Genomic DNA, 23892 nt, shown 5'->3' with positions numbered 1-23892 from the left:
ACACCAAGATTGCAAACTGCAAGAATGAGGCTCCTTGCGAGAAAGGAACAGGTTTACCACCTTGTACAGAAACAGGTCAAAATGGAAAGTCTTCAAACCACAACACAAGTTTGGACTTGATAAGATTTTCTCTTAAGTATGGGGATTCTAAGTTTAGGACATGCATGGTATGAGTCAATCAGGTCTGGGTGGGGGCCAAAGACTCAAGTGAGTTTGATACAACAGAGAATGGATTTGTGAGACTAGCACATCATGCTTGTAGATCACATCCTTCGATGGGGATGAGGTTAGTAACTGGAACAGTGCTAGTGGGTACTCCATCAAACATAATGTTGACCCTATTTTTCTTTGCAAAAAATATATATTGTGATGGAGGATTCAATGCCATTGGGTACCCCATCAAACATAATGCTGACCCTATTTTTTTTTGCAAACAATATATTATGGTGGAAAATTCATTAGTGAGTGAATTATGTTTTTTAATTAGATGACACTTGTAAAGAGCAAACATGCCTGGAATAAGCTGTTGGAGTTTTTTAAATAGTAGAAGTACGAAGCCCATCTTTTTTGCTGCACGCCTCCTATTTTTTCGCTCTGGACATCTGGTGTTTTTTACCTCTGGAGTCACTAAGGTCTGTCTTCTGCTCAGTTATTTCAGGTACATGCATCCGAATAGAAAATGGCAACAGTTTTTATCATATCACCACTTTGGAAAATCAACTACATATGTGAACAAATGGTTTTAGCATTTGTACAAAACAAAGTGCAGTTACTTGGTACAAGATTAAAGGAAAGCTTTCACACTTGCACCTACAAATATAAGATGGGCTTTAGACAATGTAATCTCTCTACAGCCAGTCTGCTAAGTCTGCATTAAATGTAAAACAGGGATTGAACCCATTTTGGCTAAATTTAAAAAAAAACTATCATTGGCAAAGCCAATAGGACTGGTGTTGGCTACAGGACTTTCAGCTTTGACAATGCTTCTTTTGTTTTGTCATAGTTTGTATTTAACTACACAGTTATTGTTGGTGGTGTTGCCGAGAACTCACAAACAAAACAAAAAAATGTGGCTAAAACCAAACATATTTTTTGTCTAAAAAAAGCACTCTTTGCAATAGTAGTTCATGGAACCAAAGGGAACTACTTTGTGGGCGGATTCGTCCCTTGTAAAAGAGCACAATGTTGTCACTCAAAATAAGGTTAGCAAATGGCCTAATTGAGATCACTCATTCCCCGGTAATGTATGTGGCAGTGGGCGGGAGAAAAATGTGAATGAAACAACACCAGACAAATGGAAAAAGTGGGCTGGCTGAAAACCACTATAATTAAGTATATTTTATATTTAAAACAAAAGACCTTTAATAGCGTCCGACCCAAAGTTGCTATCAAACGAAAATTAGCAACATTTGTAGCCAAAAACCACATGGCATTTGACACAGATATGAGTCTGGGGAATGAGATAGGGGGTCCGCTTTATTCCTTGTTGAGTGTAACTGGGCTGGGCTGGAACTTGGGGAGCACTATGGTACTCTGAAAGGAATTATGGTATAGAATATTGTCTGAAAGAATGTCCAGAGAAGAGGAAATGAAGCACACTACTGCAAATGACTTGTGACAAAGTCTGGTAAATTTGGCGTGAGTGGCTTAGAAGTCAACACCACCTGCGGATGGCTTCCAACCCATTAAATTGCCTCCATGACCCACCCACAGCAGCTGACTGGAACAGAAGAAGACTGAGCAACTTCCCTGCTGCTGCATTGAAGATTTTCTGGCTGCCCTGTAGCGGCCTGTGGAGAAACGTTTCTCTAGTTTTATCTTGAACTTCTGGGACTAGGAAGATGCCTCCAAAGGGCTGACAGAACTGGCCATTTGCTGATCCTAAGGCTGCAGGAATCCAGGCCCTGCCAGAAAGCAAAACTGCCCCATTAGAGCCCTTTTCCTGTGCTTGGAGGGGGCAGGTGGTCCTTCAAACAGGCAGGGCAGATGCAGCCATAACCAAAACAGGGCACAAGTTATATACCCAAGATTACTCCCGCCTGATCCAGTGAAACTTCTCCCTCGTGCCTGCAGAGTGCAGTCAGCAAGATTAATGACGTAACCTGGTGGTGCTTCTGAGGAGTCCAATGGCCAGCTGGAATAGGCAGTTTGCTGCGGCCCTGGGTTCTAAGGAGCCCCCGGAAACTGAAAGCCACGTAATGGTGCTAAGTAACAACTCATGAATAATTTTACACGTTTGTTTAAAGTACTTTTTAGTAAAAATATTGTGAGACATAATATTGAGGCAAGTACGTCGCCTTTTTCTTGTAAATAATACTGCCATTAAATATATAACATATTAAAATATTGAGGTATTTACATAGTGTTCCCTAATATGGTAATGTAAATGTTTTTGGTTATAAATATAGACATGAATTAGTTTTTGTTTTAGCTTTTAGTAATAATTATTTTAATTCGTGATAATGTTTTCTGGGTTGTTTTGAGGATTTGTTTGGTTTGTGCTGTTTTAGATTTAAGTAGCTATAATTAAATTAATATTCTGAATATGTTTTAAAATGTTAGAGTATGTGAAAACAGGAAAGCAGGTGGAAAGTTAAGCATTTGAAAACGGAAAGTTAAGCATGTGAAAACGGGAAAGCAGGTGGAAAGTTAAGCATGTGAAAACGGGAAAGCAGGTGGAAAGTTAAGCATGTGAATACGGGAAAGCAGGTGGAAAGTTAAGCATTTGAAAACGGGAAAGCAGGTGGAAAGTTAAGCATGTGAAAACGGGAAAGCAGGTGGAAAGTTAAGCATTTGAAAACGGGAAAGCAGGTGGAAAGTTAAGCATGTGAAAACGGGAAAGCAGGTGGAAAGTTAAGCATGTGAAAACGGGAAAGCAGGTGGAAAGTTAAGCATGTGAAAACGGGAAAGCAGGTGGAAAGTTAAGCATGTGAATACGGGAAAGCAGGTGGAAAGTTAAGCATGTGAAAACGGGAAAGCAGGTGGAAAGTTAAGCATGTGAAAACAGGAAAGCAGGTGGAAAGTTAAGCATGTGAATACGGGAAAGCAGGTGGAAAGTTAAGCATTTGAAAACGGGAAAGCAGGTGGAAAGTTAAGCATGTGAAAACGGGAAAGCAGGTGGAAAGTTAAGCATGTGAAAACGGGAAAGCAGGTGGAAAGTTAAGCATGTGAAAACGGGAAAGCAGGTGGAAAGTTAAGCATGTGAAAACAGGAAAGCAGGTGGAAAATGTGCTGTGCGATAGCTTTAGAATCTGGGAGTGGCATTAGAGATTAGGCCCAGAAATCTTGGATCCCGCATGTAATTAACTATTCCGGATCGATAACACGTAATGTATTTCTTTTTCTGAGTTTTATACAGCGGGAAGGTATCAGAGCGCTTCAGTTGGACACATTCATTTTTGTTAAGCGCAGAGAGATTTAAGTGATTTGCCCAGAATCACGGGATGTTGAGGGTCCCTGCCGAGACTCGAACCCGGCTCCTCAGCTTCTAGGTCTACCGCTCTAGCCGTTAGGCCACATCCTCTCCCTCTGTACCAGATTTGCATGGTACAGAGGCTGCAGATTGTAATTTTGGGGCCTGTATTCCTATGGCTCATGTACTGTGCATCTCTGAATCGGGCACCAGGTCTGTTTGTGCACCCTATGAACAGCCAGAACCGGGTATCATTATAATGGCAGGTCGTTCCACAACTTTAGTGTTAACATCACAGTCTCTACGCCAGAAAAAAGAAACGCGTGCTACCCTAAAAAACAATGAACGGGACCCGAGGCCTTTTCGAGCTTAAAAGGCCCGGGGCTGGTTAACAAGAGACGCGCTTGGAATGTTTTAGGAATTGTTATTATTGGCCGACAAGAGGCCCCTATTGGCTAGATGAAGCCCTCGCTAACTAGGCCGCACTTCCTTTGTTTTCAGAGTGGACGTCCTCTTCCTGTAATTCGGATTCAATGTTATCAGAAGATAAGTATTAATCAAACGCTGCGCCGCTTTTGACATCTGACAACTGGAATCGCACAAGAACAGAACAAACAGGAAACGGCCAGTGTTGTTTGGCGACTGGGAGGAAATGGTTGGCGGGAGAGACGCGGTGAGGAGCGAAGAGTTAGCGGAGATAGGTAGGAGAGGTGAATTAGGCGCTATAATACACATCACGGATATGTGCTTAGATGCCTCGGCGGGCACCCCAGTTCCTGGCTGGTTGCTGTTGCCTTACTTTTGTACTGATGCACATACGCGCAGTAATAAATAAAACCAAAACAAGAAATTATGCCGAGTTATGGTTTTCCTTTCATGGCAGAATGTATTTATTATCCAACGGATAATAGTGCCAATTGCTTCTGGGGAAGGAGGCGCGTCAAAACAAAAAAAAAACTGCAATGCCCTTTCCTCCCAAATAATAAAAGCCAACACTCAGTCCGGTTCCATTCAAGCAGTCAGTCGCTGCTGCCAGCCTAAAGGGGCTGTGTTCACTCAAGCAAGTCATATTAATACAATGGCGGTCTCTGTCATGACTCGCCGGGGGCAGAAGTGTACGCACGCCGTGGCACCACGCCCCTGGTGCCCGTCATGCCCGTGCCACGCATCTGTTTGCTCTGAAGTTCCTCTGCAGAGGAAAGGCTCGCTTTAACTTGACCTCCCCTCCCACTTCCTGCTCTTTGTTGGAACTCTCTGTGAAAACCTCGCGTCCCCTCTGATGCAAATCTGGGAACGGCAAGCCTGCTGGAGAAGCAAACCAAATGAGACCCCATAAATAGGGTGCCCGGATTTGGAGAAGCAAAAACCGGGACAGGTCAGACATAAAAGTGGGACTAAAGTCTTTAGTCTCACTTCTGTATTTGGCTTGTCCCCTTTATTTGCACAGCTTTGTAAATATGTGTGTGTGGTGTGTGTGTGTATGTATGTATGCAATATATGTGTGCTCGCACACATACCTATACATATATATCAGCTTCAAAATATTGTGTACACACACACACACACACACATTTACTAGCCTATGTTTACATATAGTAAAGCAGGACCTCCACCCTGCTTCCCCTGGCCCCCTCTTCCCCACTCTTTCTCTCTTGGGAACAGGCGTCGACCTCCCCCAGTGATGCCTGGCAGAAACAAGGATCAGCCTGTTGTGGATTCTATTGCGTTCCCTATAGGATTCTGCGACCAGCTGTCTTTTTCGTAGAGTTGTGAATTTACTTCTCTTGTCACATATTCCACCACCTGCTTCGCAATTTGTAGAACATTGCCTCAAATGGAGCAAAAGTTACTTAAAAAAGAGTTGTCACCTGTGGTGTGGCGCAGTGCCACGCCCTTTCCAGCCGGTAACTGATCGCCTTTCAATTGCGGAATCCAAGCGTTACGCTGGTATTAATGGGGTAAAGCTTTCGCCCAGTCAGTAAGAAAGTGTGTTAAAATGATAACATAGCAAAATAGTACTGCCACAGAATGTGCCACATTACGCTGCACAATTTAGTCGACTCTACCATTAAAACGAGGCACTCTTTTTCCGTACAATCCTGTGGTCCTGCGTATATTTAGGCCTATTTGCAGGTTGCTGCTGTAACTAGGCCCAGGCCTGCCAGCAGCCGCCTTTGCACTGTGGAAGGCAACAACGAATGCATCGAAGCCCTGACCTCGGCTGTCTCGCAGCCTTCACCCCACAACACGCAGGCTTCAGGGAATGCATCTTTTTTCACCACTAGTGGGCAGTGGTGTATTCCTTTCTGCCGCAGAAGGGAAGGCACCATGGGAGGCTCTGTTCTAAGAATATTTTTAGCCTGCGGTTTGAAAGGACATTGTTATCTCCATCTCGCAAAGGTTAATGAACTTGAAGTTTTTCCTTTTCGTCATTCCCAAGTCAAAATTGCCCTGGTTTCCACACTGCTGCTAAATCAAATATTAGCCTGAAAGAGCCCCAAACTGCTGCTGATATGACAAAACCGGCTAATGGCACGAATGCAACTTGTTAGTGGGAGCTGAAAGTTCAGGGCCTAGCTCTGCCCCCTGGAGTAGGGGCGGCGCCATGAATCCCCGGGGTGCAGCTAACATAACACAAGATGGCGCAGAATTACTTCAAAGGGGCACCTCGCAGCTCTGTATACATTTCAAACACAAAAGGATTAAAGGGAAGGAAAGAAAAAAAAGAACCGAGTGGCAAAATGGTGGAGGTGGACGCTTTACATTTCCAACCCCTGAGTCATCCTACATTCCTAATGCCGGGCAGGCTGACAAGCAGCCGTTTTCCGGGATGTGCTTTGGTTGTGCAATGATTTCTCTGGCGCACCCGACTGTGTGATGATGCAGCCAGTGTGTGTGCACGAGGTGGCAGACCACAACACAGAGACCCACCTGGCTACTGCAAATATGCAGGCCCCTTCTGGCACGCCCACTTCCTGCAACACTCACACCGCCCCGCCCCATCCAGCTCTGGCACATCAGCCTGCCTCCTCCAGAGACGCCACTTTTCACACTCCAGTTGGGGAGAACAATAAAAGGTGATCTTCCTTTAACAACTTTGGAACTGGCTGAGTGCACCCTTTTCTTCTCCTGCACTTCCAGTGAGCGGGCTGTCTATCTCTGTGCCTCACGCACACCTAGCTCCAAGGCGCTTCGAAGTGAATTCAGACATGCTCGCTTTATGATGAGTGATTTTTAGGTTTCGCCTGCACAGCGCTTGTGAAATCTATTGTATTAAGTATATCGTTCAAGGGTCTTATAACCTACTCCCTTGCGTTTCTTGCTTCTCACTGGTCCCTGTGCTTGCCACTTACTTTCCCTCAATTTCTCCAAACTTAACACACGATGAGGGAAAAGACCTGTGTGCACCGTGAAATATTCTACAGCTTCAGTTGTTCTGAAAATATCTAAAACCTGCGCTCTACTTCCTGTGGCCTACCGTTAAACCACTGACAATATAAACCATACCAAGCAGATGGAGCACTATTGTAATCTAAGTATTAACAATCGAATATTAGAAGTCCATGAATAATCCAGTTCCAATGCCGGCTTCTTTTATTCTCAATGACTGAGTTCAGTCCTTTATTAATATATTTCTTTTCATTCAGAAGATTTCTTCACATGGACATATCATAAAATGAATCATAAAAAGCACAATGTATACTCCACAGCCTACGCGTTTCGTCCCCCACGGGACATCATCAGGGCTGTGAGGAAAAAGAAAAAAATACAATAAACATTTTTTGTCTTACTCTATACATATATCCAATGTAACCAATCTGTTTTTAACAACATTAATAGAAACCATGCCAATATTTACAATCAAGAAGCCTGCCTATATACCATTCTGAATAAAACAAGTTTATACAATATACGAATCCCCATCCTGCCTGTTTGACAATCTGATATTCAAATCACTATTTCAAAACGTTGGGACCCTCTGTCACATTTAAATGATTCCTTTTTCCAGAAATTCTCACAATCTCCAAAACCAAAACCCGAACACTTAATAAACTGTAACTTCTCTAGTTCATTTCTTTGTCCATTATACAATTGTAATGGTTTAGAGTAGGAATACCTCAGTTAGTCATATTTTGCATAGATTGTCACACTCAAGAATGCTATTTTATATAGTGTAACAGCCCGAATAATGCTAAAAAATGTCCTAATCTTCCTCTATAAGTAATCCTGTTTTTCTTATTTAATCCAACCGAGTATCTATATCTGTAGGAAACCACAATAATAGGGGGAAATTACCCAAACACCCTATGTAATACCTTTCCTTTTAATAGCCTAATTACGAGAACAACCTCTCACCTTTCTATTCTAATCCAAAAATTATCACTGAAAAGACTTTTCGTCAACAAGCCTTCTAGTACGTTTAGATTCCCAATAATCAATCCTGCATATGTAGAGATCCCTGAAAAGTGCAAGGAAACAGACCATTAGGTCCTCCTCCATCTACTATACTGTACTATTATTGATCAATTCACCATAATTCACTCACCTCTATATAGAGTTTGATATTATATGCACTGAAGATGTGCTCTCAAAAAAGTATCCAAATCCAAGTTTCCCAGTGACGCTTTATATTTCACACACCATACCATCTATATGAAAGGAAATAAAAAATAACGAAAATCCCACTTTTTATCTTTCATACTTTAAACAAACAACCGTTATAGCCCATCCTCCATTAAGAGCCACCTTCGTCTCACCTATTCGTGGCTGAAATCGCCGTTCTGAACACCCTCCGTGGACAACCTGCCTCGATAAATCCCGCTGTCGAAATGCGTTACCATACTCTCCATTTTTAAACTCGCTGCCATCCAATCATGAGTCCGTATTGCTACACCTAGTTGAAAACTGCTCCCCGTCCTTGCTCTCATTACGGGCCGCTCAACCAAAATTATTCATGTTAAACTACCGAAAATAAAACCAAACTATATCCTAGCGTCCTTCAACCAATCACTGGCTTTCCTGAAAAGCGTTTCGCTCAGTGATCATTGTGGCTAGCTGTTACCGGAAGTCAATGAAAATATAACCTGTTGTTACTCTTGTCAAATCATCTTCTCTTCTCTAATCACCCGTCGCCTGCTTCCTCTCCGGTCCGCACTCGGTTTTGATATATATTGATGACACTTCATAAGGGGGAAGCCTGTATCCTAAAAATTATATTTCCTTCCCAAATGGTATAATGTACAAAAACCTCCATTTGACGGAAATTGTTTAATTTACGAAAACCTCTATTGGCCGAACACTCGATATGCAAGCGCACTATCTCATCACTAACCAACCCGTACAAGCGTACAACTCATGACGGGAGGCCCGTTTCCTCAGCGTTGTGTTACCTGCCTCAAATTGTTGGATGTACAAAAAACTTCTATTTAGCCGATAACTCGATACATAAGAACACTATCTCCTCACTAACCGACTTAAACAAGCCCGTCTCCTAATCGTTGTAAAAAAAATACCACTCTTTAGGCCGAACCCTCGATATGCGAGTGCACCATCTCATCAATAACCGACCTATACAAGCGTTTCTTTATACATGTATTTTCCCAACACTGTGTAGAAAATCAAAACGGCATCCAAGCCTGCCCCCCTCAAATACCTCATTACAATCCCTCGGTATCGGTACCCGACTCCCTGCGATGTACTTAGCCAATATTAAAATCAGTTTAACTACCAACAAAGTTCATAGACATTGTAGGAATTATTGTACTGTGCATCATATTCTGACACCCAAGTCAATTTCATGACCACCTGTTCATAGCCTTTACCTTCATTACTATCAATATTATCTCTCCTGGTAATCAAGAAAGGTATATTCAGAACTGTCCAAATATACACCTCAATTCTATAATGCATCCCCGGTGCCGCATTTCTTCAAACAATTAAATTATCACTACCGATAATAACAATACCCCTCTTTATTTCTTCTAAAAGGAGTCCCAGGTACCACATTAAATTGAAGAATCAAATATAACGCAACCCATCCAATTTTTGGCATTTGTACATTACTACTGAGATCCAACATAATCAAAAACACAAGTTGTATATTTCTTTACCGCTCCTCCAATGCGCCCCCGTTTCCTTACTTTCATGGACCCACCATGACCTCAGTGGCATATTGCCCCCCCCCCCCCCCCCAGTTCTTTATTCCAGAAAGTAGTGTAATTCAGTATCGTTATTGAGTCCCATTGTGACCACTCTACAACGACTTATCCATCTTGCTTCCTGTTGTCTAATCATCAACTCCCAGTCACCTCCTCTACTCTTTGGGACAATTTTCTGTATGCCATGAAACTTAAACTCCTTCAAAGCACTGTGTTTCTCCAATATATGCTGATAAATTGGTGATTTAAGATCTTAGTTCGTTATTGCCCGTTTATGCTCCTGAATTCTAATTTTCAAATTTCTTTTGGTGCTAACCAATATAAATTTTACTGCATGCACATTGAATTACATAAATTACGCCAGTGCTATTGCAATTAATGAATTCATTAATTTGGTAGCATCTGTCTGTATTATATTGGAACTTCTTGATCTTATTTATGCCCAAATTGCAAATCCTGAACGTCCCACACACAAAAAACCTTTCGGTGGCTGAGGTAACCAATTCAAATTAGTTCTTACTGTGGGCTCTATTTAGTTCCTCATCATCATCCTACCTATCGTCGGACTTCTCCTGTAAATTATTCCTGGTTTGTCACCAATCACGTTAACTAAACCCGGAACTCCTTTAAATAAATGCCAATTTTTCCTTCAGCATCTGAAAATCCTATCGTTTTGCGTACTGAATGTAGTAACAAAGGCCAATCGTTGGCGAGACTGCGACCTATCCTTCGGCACCAATGTAGTTTCTCTCTTAATGGACATGATTTTAGATTTGGCTTTGTCCAGATTTCTTCTAGCATAGCCTCTGTTTAATAATCTGTAATTTAATGTATCCAATTCTTCTCTAAACCCAGTATCCGTACTGCAGTTCCTGCGTATTCATACCATTTCTCCAAATTGTATTCCATTGATTACAGATGTCGGATGTGCACTCTCAGCTCTTAATATTCTACAGAAAATTGTCCCAAAGAGTAGAGGAGGTGACTGGAAGTTGATGATTAGAAAACAGGAAGCAAGATGGATAAGTCGTTGAAGAGCGGTCACAATGGGACTCAATAGCGATACTGAATTACACTACTTTCTGGAATAAAGAACTTGGGTGGGCAATATGCCACTGAGGTCATGGTGGGTCCATGAAAGTAAGGAAACGGGGGGTGCATTGGAGGAGCGGTAAAGAAATATACAATTTGTGTTTTTGATTATGTTGGATCTCAGTAGTAATGTACAAACGCCAAAAATTGGATGGGTTGCGTTATATTTGATTCTTTAATTTAATGTGGTACCTGGGACTCTTTTTAGAAGAAGTAAAGAGGGGTATTGTTATTATCGGTAGTGATAATATAATTGTTTGAAAAAACGCGGCACCGGGGATGCATTATAGAATTGAGGTGTATATTTGGACAGTTCTGAATATACCTTTCTTGATTACCAGGAGAGATAATATTGATAGTAATGAAGGTAAAGGATATGAACAGGTGGCCATGAAATTGACTTGGGTATCGGAATATGATGCACGGTACAATAATTCCTACAATGTCTATGAACTTTGTTGGTAGTTAAACTTATTTGAATATTGGCTAAGTACATCGCAGGGAGTCGGGTACCGATACCGAGGGATTGTAATGAGGTATTTGAGGGGGGCAGGCGTGGATGCCGTTTTGATTTTCCACACAGTATTGGGAAAATACATGTATAAAGAAACACTTGTACAGGTCAGTTAGTGATGAGATGGTGCACTCGCATATCGAGGGTTCGGCCTAAGGACTGGTACTTTGTATATTTAACAATTGAAGAATGAACACAACGATTAGGAGACGGGCTTGTTTAGGTCGGTTAGTGAGGAGATAGTGTTCTTATGTATCGAGTTATTGGCTAAATAGAAGTTTTTTGTACATCCAACAATTTGAGGCAGGTAACACAACGCTGAGGAAACGGGCCTCCCGTCATGAGTTGTACGCTTCTACGGGTTGGTTAGTGATAAGATAGTGCGCTCGCATATCGAGTGTTCGGCCAATAGAGGTTTTCGTACATTAAACAATTTCCGTCAAATGGAGGTTTTTGTACATTATACCATTTCGGAAGGAAATATAATTTTTAGTATACGGGCTTCCCCCTTATGAGGTGTCATCAATATATATTGAAACCGAGTGCGGACCGGAGAGGAAGCAGGCGACGGGTGATTAGAGAAGAGAAGATGATTGGACAAGAGTAGCAACTGGATATATTTTCACGGACTTCCGCTAACAGCTAGCCACAATGATCACGGAGCGATACGCTTTTCAGGAAAGCCAGTGATTGGTTGAAGGACGCTAGGATATAGTTTGGTTTTATTTTCGGTAGTTTAACATGAATAATTTCGTTCGAGCGGCCCGTAATGAGAGCAAGGGCGGGGGAGCAGTTTTCAACCTGGTGGAGCAATACGGACTCGTGATTGGATGGCAGCAAGTTTAAAAATGGAGAGTATGGTAACGCATTTCGACAGCAGGATTTATCAAGCCAGGTTGTCCACGGAGGGTGTTCAGAACGGCGATTTCAGCCACGAATAGGTGAGACGCGGGTGGCTCTTAATGGAGGATGGGCTATAATGTTTTTTTGTTTAAAGTATGAAAAATAAAAAATGGGATTTTCGTTATTTTTTATTTCCTTTCATATAGATGGTATGGTGTGTGAAATATAAAGCGTCACTGGGAAACTTGGATTTGGATACTTTTTTTAGAGCACTTTTTCAGTGCATATAATATCAAACTCTATATAGAGGTGAGTAAATTATGGTGAATTGATCAATAATACTACAGTATAGTAGATGGAGGAGGACCTAATGGTCTGTGTCCTTGCACTTTTCAGGGATGTCTACATATGCAGGGTTGATTATTGGGAATCTGAAGACACTAGAAGGCTTGTTGACGAAAAGACTTTTCAGTGATAATTTTTGGATTACAATAGAAAGGTGAGATGTTGTTCTTGTAATTAGGCTATTAAAAGGAAAGGTATTACATAGGGTGTTTGGGTAATTCTCCCCTATTATTGTGGTTTCTTACAGATATAGATACTCGGTTTGATTAAATAAGAAAAACAGGATTACTTATAGAGGAAGATTAGGACATTTTCGAGCATTATTCGGGCTGAGTTACACTATATAAAATAGCATTCTTGAGTGTGGCAATCTATGCAAAATATGACTAACTGAGGTATTTCGACTCTAAACCATTACAATTGTATAATGGACAAATAAATCAACTAGCAGGATGGGGATTCGTATATTGTATAAACTTGTTTTATTCAGAATGGTATATAGGCAGGCTTCTTGTTTGTAAATATTGGCATGGTTTCTATTAATGTTGTTTAAAACAGATTGGTAACATTAGATATATGTATAGAGTAAGACAAAAAATGTTTATTGTATTTTTTTCTTTTTCCTCACGGCCCTGATGATGTCCCGTGGGGGACGAAACGCATAGGCTGTGGAGTATACATTGTGCTTTTTATGATTCATTTTATATGTCCATGTGATGAAAACTTCTGAATGAAAAGAAATACATTAATAAAGGACTGAACTTAGTCATTGAGAAAAAAAGAAGCCGGCATTGGAACTGGATTATTCATGGACTTCTAATATTCGATTGTTAATACTTAGATTACATTAGTGCTCCTTCTGCTTGGTATGGTTTCCTCAATTTCTATTGGCTGCAGCATAGTTTCTTGCATTAACCAATGCTTGTTAATACAGATGTCAAATTAAGGCAGTCCCTGAACAGGGCAACGCTCCCCTTTCACAGTTTTTAACATTTAAATACACAAAACCACTAGGCAAACTAATTGAGAAAACTTCCTTTTCCAAGCACACAGAACACCGCACCCTCACCCCTTCCCAACACTGTGCAGCTGTTTATGCAACGCTATGTGTTTTTCTGTAAGTGCACCAGCCTCGCTGGACTTTGCACTCTCAAGGGAAAGGAAGACAGCAGCGCCTAGGAAACGGCAAGCTACGGTCCTCCTGTGCACAGTCACTGTGATAGGTTAACTTTGAACAGGATTAATATATTGATATGAGAGGTTTCACCACAAAGGTTCTCCTAACAACAATTCAGTAGCACCTGCCTGGTTTACTAGAGGCTGCATGCTCAGTATGGTAGCTCAGTGAGTTGAGTGCCAAAGAAACACGGTATTACTCTGCAGGCCCCACATCTGAACCCTAACAGCATGTTCTTTTTAAAGACCTCAGAGAGATATCAAATGAGTGCCGTTGATTACTGATATTGTTGTGTGTGGTACGCAAGGCGGCCCAGTGAGTTGCAGCCTCACCACTGAGCCATTCAGTGATTTGCGAGTCATTAATTCGAATCCCAGCAAGGCCGACTTTGCCTTTTATTCTGATGAGGTGCGTAAAGTAAGTACTAATGGATTGAGTAAAGATGACCTTTGTTATTTATAGCACTATACCAATCTGACATGGAGTGCTGTATAACAACCAAGTGGATTTGTTGCAATTTTAAGCACTTTCTTGCAAACTAAAAGAGCTTTGGGAGGAACATAAAATGAATAAAAGGAGATTTGATCAGCTGGGGAGATGTGCCATGATCTCCAGTGTTGACTAAGGGAATACTAAGGGAAGCCTTCATCTATTACTTGTTATCCTACGTTTTCCCATCAAATATTATATTGAATATTTTATCTTCAGACTGTTCCCGCAATAATCCTTATTGGGACCTGCTTCTTACACATGGTCCAGCAAAGCTTGGAAATGACAACAAGGAGTTGTCAAATGAAGTACTCCTGATCAAGGAGATGTGTAAGCAATCTGGACTAACCCTCAAGGCTCCAGCCATTAAGATCATGCTCACAGAAGCGAATAAAAAGGGCAGTTACCTTACTGAGGATCGGGCACAAACCTAGTACTGACATTTCCACTGACTGAGTGAGGCGCCAGTCTGTGATGGAAATCTCCAAAACAAGTTTGGAAACCTTCAGAAGTTCAGATATAATGTGTGCGACTGTATCAGAGGCAGAATGCATGCTATATGAATGCCAGTAACATAACATATATTTTGGGGTTCCAGTCAAGCCGTTAAAGAGTTAGGCCAACATTAACCAGGGAAGTATGAGAAAGAAAAGACATAATTAGTGTAAGGGTAATAAATGAATGCAGCTTTGCTAGTTGATACAGTAATCCATAAAATTCCTTAAGTCTTTCAAATTGACAGAGGAATATGGAAATAATGGCCTCTGAAATTCATTGCATGTACTTTTACATCATGCACTTTAATTGTGGACATTCTGTAAACCTGACTGGCTTTTAATATTTGATGGGTTGTCAAGACTAGTCCTATCTGCAGTTTTAAGAAAGTGATGGAAGGAGTGTTTGAAATATTCCCAGTGTCTGGAGAATGTGCAGCACTGAATTCCATTCCATCTTTTTTCACCCACCAGAGAGATCACCTTTGGTCCTACTACAGTAGAAGCAGTCCACTCTGAACCGCCAACACAGATCCCCCAAGACGTGAACACAAGCAACTCCAGACCATTTTCAGCATGCTTAGGTCTCATCAGTGACGTACACTTGAGCCCTGTAGCACAGTGAGCACAGACCCAATGCCTGAGCTTGCCTATCATACTTGGGAGCATTTACTGCAACAAACAACAAACTGATGGAATGAATGACTGAATTCGTCTCAATCACTAGTGATCGCTTGGATCTGCATTCCAGGCCACTGTTTTTCCCTAACTGTGCCACTCTTTGCAGAGACCAGCCAAATGCAAATCAGCCAAGGTTCTGCTCCAGTAGGAACAGTCCAGTCGGCACTGCCAAGCCAGGTCCCCTCCAGAAAGGAACACAAGGAACACCGCACCAGTTTCGGCAGAGGTAGGCTTCATCAGTGAAGTACAGCTTGAGTCCAGTGGCACAGTAATCACAGGACCCAGGTCGTAACATACCTGCCACGACTAAAGCGTTGCTGTTTTCTGTTGTATTTTTCAATGTAAAAGTTAAGACTAAGAGACTAAGACTGTGCTGGCTTTACAAGGGACTCTAACGACTGCTTGAAGAAAAGCTGTTTGGCCAAGGGATTGCGGCAATTCTAGGGGGAAATTTTCCACAAATACAGGGCAATATCTTCCTTGTTTCTGAGTTTCAGCTGAACTTCTAATGAATGTTACAGGTAGAACTTCTATAATCCTCCATAACTTTACTTTTGTGCATTACCTCAAGTGAATCAGTAATTGTTGTCAGAATAGAATATATTCAGAAAGCAACTTAACCACAAGCAGCCGAAAATGGGGAACACACAAAAACACACTACTATGTAGTTAGTATTTCTTTATATCTAACTGCGATGCCTCTTTTTAATGCATTAAAAGGCTATTGGTTGCTGTGCCATTTGATATCTTATTTGTTTAGAGATGGGCAAGCCGAAACATTAGCAGGGAGAGCTGAGCCAGAACAGCAGCAAAGGTTGTCTCTGGCTCTCAGACCCTGTGCACGAGCCCAGCCCTAAAAATAAGTGACATTTAAATAATTCTACAAACATTTTCTTTGATCATGATAAGGTGTCTTCCAAATTCAATAAAGTGTGACCATTTCATTTGAGTACTTCAAATTGAATTAAACACTTTTTTTACAGCGCACTCCCAGAACTCCAGTATTTGAAGGTGCTCTCACAAAACGAACAAAAACAGGAGGCTGCGTGAAATAAAGTACTTGCCGTGGATCACACTATTTGGTCAAGTAGAGAAGCCAGGATCGATCCTCAATGTTCTAGTTTCACACTGCCATTCAGGTATTTGATTGTTGGCGTATGAGATTAGAATATGGGTGACAACTAGAACCCACATATTTTTGGTAGTTTTCATAGCGCAAACTTTGTCATAGGACATAGGAGCGCTTCACAAGATACATGGTCTACGTGGTATGTTGTTCTTCAGCACAAGGAGATGTGCCATAATTCAAAGGATCCTGAGCCAGGGCGGGATTCGAATTCGGTCCCCCATGTTACTTGGCTGGCAACCGTAGCCACTCGGCACATCGCTCAGCTCGTTCTGGGCTCAAAGTTCTAAGAGGACCTCGATCCGAGCTAGAGCCAGGCATCAGGCTTGAGCCTTCAGCGGCTCGCCCACCTCTGTATTAGTAGTTTATGATTATTTCCAACCCCAAGATCGACGCCTAAAGTGTCCTTGCATTGTGGATTGTTTTTCTGCTCTCTTCTTGTGGGAGTTACATGTAAGGAGTTGCAGCTGTACGGGTTCTGTGTCATGCCTACATGTGATGGAGAATAAAAAAGAGAAATATAAAAATAAACAGTTCGGAAGAAGACAGAAAGAAAAAAGGAGGTTAATAAACTGAAAAAAGGGCAGAATTAGAAGGAGGCAGAGCTAGCGAAATAAACTGCAAGTAAATAGGATGGCAAATGAAATAAGAGAAGCCACAATAAGCCAATTTAAAAAGAAATGCATACAAATGAAGAAAGTAAAAACATAATACCAGAAACGGTAATATCCACACAAAAACTGTGTCGCAAAAAGACCATACACAAACTGAGAAAACAAAAAAGAAATAAAGAAAACTATATGGAGGAGCACAATTTTTAGCAATGGTGGATGAAAATAGATGAAACAATTACTAATGATCAGAAACATTTCGGACAATGAATCGGGGTTTGATCATTTTAGTTAGGAGCGTATGGAGTTAGAGTGGTGAATGGTGATTGTGAGTTGTGATGATGTATGTGTTGAGTCTTTTGTAAATTTCTCTGAGTTGATCGCATCTCAAGTGGAGTTGAAGTCTTCATTTTTCTCATTTTTCTAGTGTGGACGTACTATAATCAATCCACAACAGTGGCTACTGCGTGTAAACGAGGAGAGTGGTGAATATCGCTATGTGTGTTTTGTGCGCTGTGCGTGCAGATTTGAATGTTTAAGCAATGGGATAATAAGTTATTGTTCTAGGTACTGTCTTCTTAGAAGTAATAGGCAGGGACGCTGAAATTATGAAAGTCTGAGGCTACAGCTTTTTTCGTATGATTATAGATTTACCACTTTTACCACATAATCCATTATCTGCTACATAATCTGCAGATTTTAACAAAAAAATGTTTCTAGCTCATCAGATCACCAGATACTAAAAACGTGGCAACATGGTCACATGCAGTAGAAGGCCCTTTGCAAAGGTTAAATGGTCATCTTTCAGTTGTTTATTTCTGCATTTAGTTGTTAAACTGGCACTAATGATGTGAAATTTTTGCCCAAACTGTGTGACCATGAATAAAAAGCATAAAATAATGAAGTAACACTAGCAAAAAAAATTTACTGCATTTTACAGTAAATGTGCATTTTCTTGCTGCAAATTTGGAGCTCCCCGGACGCATAATTCCAATAGCCTTGGTAATAGGGGTGCACGACTGAGAAATGATATTCGTGTTTAACATAGCGCACACTCGTGAAAGAAGACATACATATACAGCTTGTAACTCCACAACCCTGCCTTGTCACATAGGTGTACATCCTATACTAACGGCAACCCAAATCTCTCCTATGGCAGAGAGCAAACTGAAGCATAAAAGCTAGGACCACAACCAAGGAAGAGCAGTTTTGCTGCCACTACATAGATTTCATGTGTCAAGATAATGAGTGTTTAGATTGGAGCAGTACTGTTGTTATATAACACCCCCACCCCTCTAGTCAAGATTAATTTTTCATTCTTTTTCGACAGTTGCTCCCATCTGAAATTAAGTTTTATGGTTGCTCATCATGCATCTCTAACAATGTTTAATGCAGTTAGTTCATGTTCACAGCTCCCACAGTTCCATTAGCTGCCAAATGAACTGCCACTGGCGACTAGCACTGAAAAGAGGTCCGTGCTTTAGATAAAGTTGCAATGAACAATGTCACATCACTGTATTTATATAATCGCATAATTTCCTCTCCCATAGTCAGTCGCTTCCTCCTCTTTTCCCTCGTCCAGAAACTTCTGGTACCCTACCTAAACCCCCTCCCCTCCACACCTCTTCCACAGATGGTCTAGTTTAGTGGCTTAGAACCCAAAATCGAGGGTTCTAATACCGGCATCCCTTTTAAACCCAACAACCTGTGATTCTGGGCAAAACACTATCTACCTGTGACAAACAAATGTAAAGAAATGTAATGTAAATATGAGTAACTGTATACTGTAAACAACAGGGTAAATACATGTAATGTAAAAAAAAGGTGCAGTGCGCTGTTTAGTACTATTCCAGTGCGATCCTGTTGTTTCTCCTACTGTTCACACCGCTGTTTCTGTGAACGGTTTCCAACAAAGAGGTGTGGCGCAGTGACCAGAGCGGCTGACTCCAGAGTGCAGGGATCTCGGTTCGATCTCTGACAGCAGCTCAGCATCGTGTGACTATGGGCAATAGCTCACTTAATCTCCCTGACGGCCCCCAGTGCCCTGAAACCTTAAGGACATGTTCATGCTTTACAAATATAGATTATTATTATAACAAGCCCATACAAATTACTGTTTTACACCTCATGTGTGAGATGGCCCTGCTGCAATAAAAGTATCCTAAGGGAGGTGTCCTGCTGCGCCTTAGAACCAGGTAGGGATATTTCAAAACCCCCACAGTAAAAAAAAAAAACAGAGTTTAGTACGGTCTCCCAGTGCACCCACCAGAGCAAAAGAACCAGAAGATAAAGGCAACCTGAACCCTGAATGTTTCCCTCGCTGTTATGGGTACTTGACAAGCTGCTCATTTACTGACATACTGCTGCCTTCGCTCTCACCCGTGCCTAGAAGGCCCTCCTTGACTGGCACTGGCTGCCAGCTCAAAAATCATTTCCAATATTTGTGATGTGTTTGAAAAAAGTTGCCTTAGCTTCTGTCAGATTCACATGGCAAGATGTTTCCATATAGGGTGTACCATCCAGCATCTAGTCTTTCCCCTTCCTTCTCTTCTAAAACTTCTATTCGTTCTAATTCTAGCACAAAAATGAAAGAGTTCTTAAACAAGTAAGCTTCTAGACACACTATTTGGGTAGCTGTCCCAGTGATTAACTGCTCTCACTAACTTTACCCGAACAAATGTCTTCCAGTTTTGACAGAGAGAAGGGGAACTTGGGTTAATATCTCAGTTCTTGTATCTTCTTCCCTAAGGAACCCTAAGCACTTTCAAGCAAGATAGTGACATTTATAAAGCAAAGAATCGTCATCAAAATTCCTAACTATACTATGTCAAATGGTCAAAACGTTCATATCCAGGTCTATCCAAAATTAAAGTCTGGGTCTAAAATCAGGAACTAGTTCTGAATCTGGCCAGCCTTCTAGGCATGTCTTTGTAGGTGCTGCAACAAACTGGGTCATGTGCTCTTTAGTACATTGTAAGAAACTGGGGGTTTGTTGCAGTACTCCCCCCCCCACACACTTCTTGCCTGGTATCTGATGCAACTTTGACTGAAAGTGTTCTGGGTTTCTGCTAACCAGGTTCCCAGTATTGGTGTTCTTTCCCTAAACTGTACTATTGTTCCACAATTGGCACCCCTGCATGATCCCTGTAAGTCCTGAGTAAGTGGTACCTCTGGCACCAAGGGCCTTGGTAGTAAAAAGGGTCTCTAAGAGCTGCAGCACAAATTGTGCCACCCTAAGGGAGCCCTCACCAATTTCATGCAAACTGCCACTGCAGGCTGCATGACTTGGTGCAGAGAAAACCGAAGAGTCGACATCCCCGTGTGCCAGGCCAGCCAGCACTACATGTGGTATAGGGAAGTCACCCATAAGACGGGGTGCACTATATTCATGTGTGGGCATATCTGCAGGATTGAATATGTCCCAGTGATATCTAAGTTCACACTTAGATATTACAAGTGCACAGGGAAGCCATAACGAGTACATGGGCTAGACACTTGGCATTGTGAGTTCCCCAGCTACATGATGGCTTCATTGTACCCTAAGGTGTTTGGTACCAAACACCTTGTCTTGATAAGTACTCACTGATGCATGCAAGCGATCGATATATTAAGTAATGCATCCAGAGAGCACCTCAGAGGTTCCTCCTGAGTGTACTTTATTTTAGTACATTATATAGGAGTCCAGCTTCGTACATGCATTTCCATAAAAACCTGCAGTGCGTGTGGCATCCTCATTTTGGGATAATAAGTCTATTTATTCATAACATAAGAGAAAATGGGACAATATTACCATGAAGGTGAAAGGAACACCACCAAATGCCATGGAGGTGTAAAAGAAGGTCCTTCGCCACAGGCAATTTTTTTTCCCTTTAATAAGCATCTGCACATATGCACTGCCATATGACAGTGCACAAATGTTCCCTATATTCTATTCTATAGTCTTCAAACAGCAGTGCATGTGACAACACAGAATTCACACAAACTATCCCATGAGGCTAATGCAGCTTTTCAGGTCTACCCATGGAAAATGTTTTGAATGCCTAGAAACCAAATGTACGTTCAAGTTGCCTGGGCTCACTGAATCTACTTTTACACTTTTATGTGAATTAGCACAATCTTTGGGCCACACCTTGCTTGCTTCATCACACCAAGGCCACATTACACAATACCTACAATAAAATAAAAAAAGTAAATACAATACGATAAAAAAGCCCCACATTTGCCATTCTTACCTCAACTACTTCTATAGGTACCAATCTGTTGACCCCAGAAGTAATATTATTTATTTTTGTAGCTGTTCTTTGCAAGTTACATTTCATGAAGGTTAGCAATCTCACCTTTTTAGGACCAGTTTACAGCACTACATATCGATTTTACTGCGCCTTTAAAGCATTAATTTAAATCTTCTCTTTTACTGAGACTTTTGATCAGTGCTATTTTGCATTTAACTAAACAATTTGCATTCCATTGTTTATTTATGCCCTCACTCATGTGTTATAAGGCATAATCAAGCATTGGTAATCGGTTTTTCCTTTCTAGGTCTTGCATTTGCTAATTCCTTTTTATTTTACTAAAATTATACGTATAGTATACTTACTTATAGGGGCTTTCAGCCAGCGGTCTTCATCCATTGGTTTGTTAATGTGTCATTCACATTTTTCTTCCACCCACTACCGCATACAGTATAGGGCAATGGTTCAGCCCAATTCAGACATTGGCTAACTTCACTGTGAGTGACGGCATTCTGCCCTTTCACAAGGAGAACTTCGACACACAAAGTAGCGACATTGAGTGTCAGGGACTACTGTAGCAAAATGTGCATTTTGAGACCAAAAAATATTCATGCTTTTATCCAGTGTTTTTTTTTTTAGAATGATGAGGGCCCAGCACCTTCCCTAACAACAAAGGTTTGCCAAAACCATGACTAAACAAAGCAAGCATTGTGAAAGACAATCGTCCAGTGGCCACACCAGATCTACCGGCGGCTTTGCCAATGCTTGTTTGAGGACGCCGTTTAAAAAGACACTTTCACTTCAGTTCTGCTTTCCCAGTTAAAATTAATATTTTCACTTCAAGAAACCCTCTGAGACTTTTACTATTTGGCCCTAACTTGATGTATGGCCATGATAAAATGTCTCTTTATGTGGCTCGGGGGCCCTTTCATCTGCCTCGCGCTGGCTTGATTCGAAGCCATGTGAAATACGATCACACTCAAGTTCCCGCGCTTATCTCCGGGGCCGCCGCTCAAGCGAGCGCCGTGTTTGAAGACTGTAAGTGATCCACGGTTAGATGTTATTGTAAAAACTCTTTTAAGTTGTGCTTCCCTCGTCCTTGTAGCACAAGCATGCGCGGCTTCAGACAACAAAGCGAAGCCTCCTGCTTTGATGGCAGCGGTGACAAGATTAACACAGCTGACTGGCAAATATAGCCGCGCGCGCGAGCAGCGCGACATGGCGGCCGGGGAAAGGGGCGCGCGCAAAATCATCGATTGACTTGTTTCCTGATGTCCTGCAAATCTTTCAAGTGGAAGGAACATGGATTATTCGCTGAGCCTCCCACCACCTCTAACACGGATTAATACAGAGACGCTATAATTAATGTATGAAAGCAGGAACACGGAAGGACACCTTCTCTTGAGGGATGTGCAGCGTTTTCAAGATATTAGTACTTTATACCTTTCCATACATATGGAAGGAGAAACACTCTGCCGCCATGACACCCGAACATTTGGGTTATTCAAATATTATAAAATATGTGATACTCTTCCAGAACCCAGCAGTAAGAAACGCTCTTTCTAGATTAATGCTGGAGGTAACGCTCTTTCTAGATTGATACTAGGGCAAATCTAAAGTGGCAAAAGAAGGCATTATGTCAGCTATTAATGTTAACGATGGAAAATGTATCTGTTTTTTGTAATGGTTCTTTCACGTGGACTCATATCTTGCTGAACTGTGGTCTGCTTTTAAATATACATAGAACGGGTTTGCAACCTGTATTTTCAAGGAATCATTTTTAATCCCCACATCGCCTATGGAACTTCTGGGTGAAAATAAATATACTGCGGCAGTGGATGCTGCAGAAAATGATATCAGTACAGTGGGAAAAACTTATTTTACATGGTTTTTATGATGTTTGTATTTTAAGAGCCTGATGTATAAATTATAAATGAACAATAGTTGTGTCCAATGAATATAAGTGGAATAGTGGACGGTTGTCACGTCTCTCTGTGATCTCCTATAATGTTACACAATTCCGAGTAAGGAATCACCCAGATGTAATACTGAGCCTGTAGGTAAGGTTGAGCGGAAATGGACTAGCAGTTTATCGTTTCTGTCACCTAATCAGGGGCGCATTACTGGAAAAAAGTTGAGAGGCCTGATAAGGAAAGAAAGTATTTTATCAGTACCTGCACATTTACTATTTTTAGGAATTTACAAAAGGATAGCTTGAACTCCTACATCCTTCTACTGCAGTGTAACATTATCCGGCTATTGCAATCTGAGGGAGCCACACCTCACTAGGGAACAATTTGGAAAACTTTTATTAGTTCCATTTACTTGTGAGAAATATAGATATGTATATTTTTGCATAAGAAAATCAGTAATGCCAGTGACTATGAACTTACAAACTCACAGTGCATTTCCGCCCACAATGCTCACTCACTGAACCTGTGAGTAGATTGAATCACGCAAAATACTATGCATAAGTAAATCCATTTACTAGTGCAAAATCAACTTCCCAACTGTTCAGAATTAATGAAAAAGCTTTTTGCATGTGTAGGTTAAACGTACCCAGGCCAATAGCTTTGTGAATTTGATCCTGTCTTTAAAGTCTTTTAAAATTTCAGGTGGTTTGGTTGACTTCTCTGTACAGGCGGGATGAAGTCAGACAGCGGTGCAGTTTGAATTCAGAAGTATCTTGTACCTGATTAGCTACCTAACCCAAACTCT

At 41.4% G+C, this 23892-nt stretch overlaps 1 protein-coding gene across 6 annotated transcripts in view; it reads right to left on the bottom strand.

Moving 5' to 3' along the window:
• Positions 1-23892, bottom strand: part of MAMLD1 (mastermind like domain containing 1) — a 296270-nt gene that overhangs the window by 15006 nt on the left and 257372 nt on the right. The gene's annotated exons all lie outside the window — the stretch shown is intronic.

The sequence above is a fragment of the Triturus cristatus genome, chromosome 5_2 (genome assembly GCF_964204655.1).
Source record: "Triturus cristatus chromosome 5_2, aTriCri1.1, whole genome shotgun sequence".
In the NCBI taxonomy this organism is placed as follows: domain Eukaryota; kingdom Metazoa; phylum Chordata; class Amphibia; order Caudata; family Salamandridae; genus Triturus; species Triturus cristatus.
This window is presented reverse-complemented; position numbering and strand designations above follow the sequence as displayed.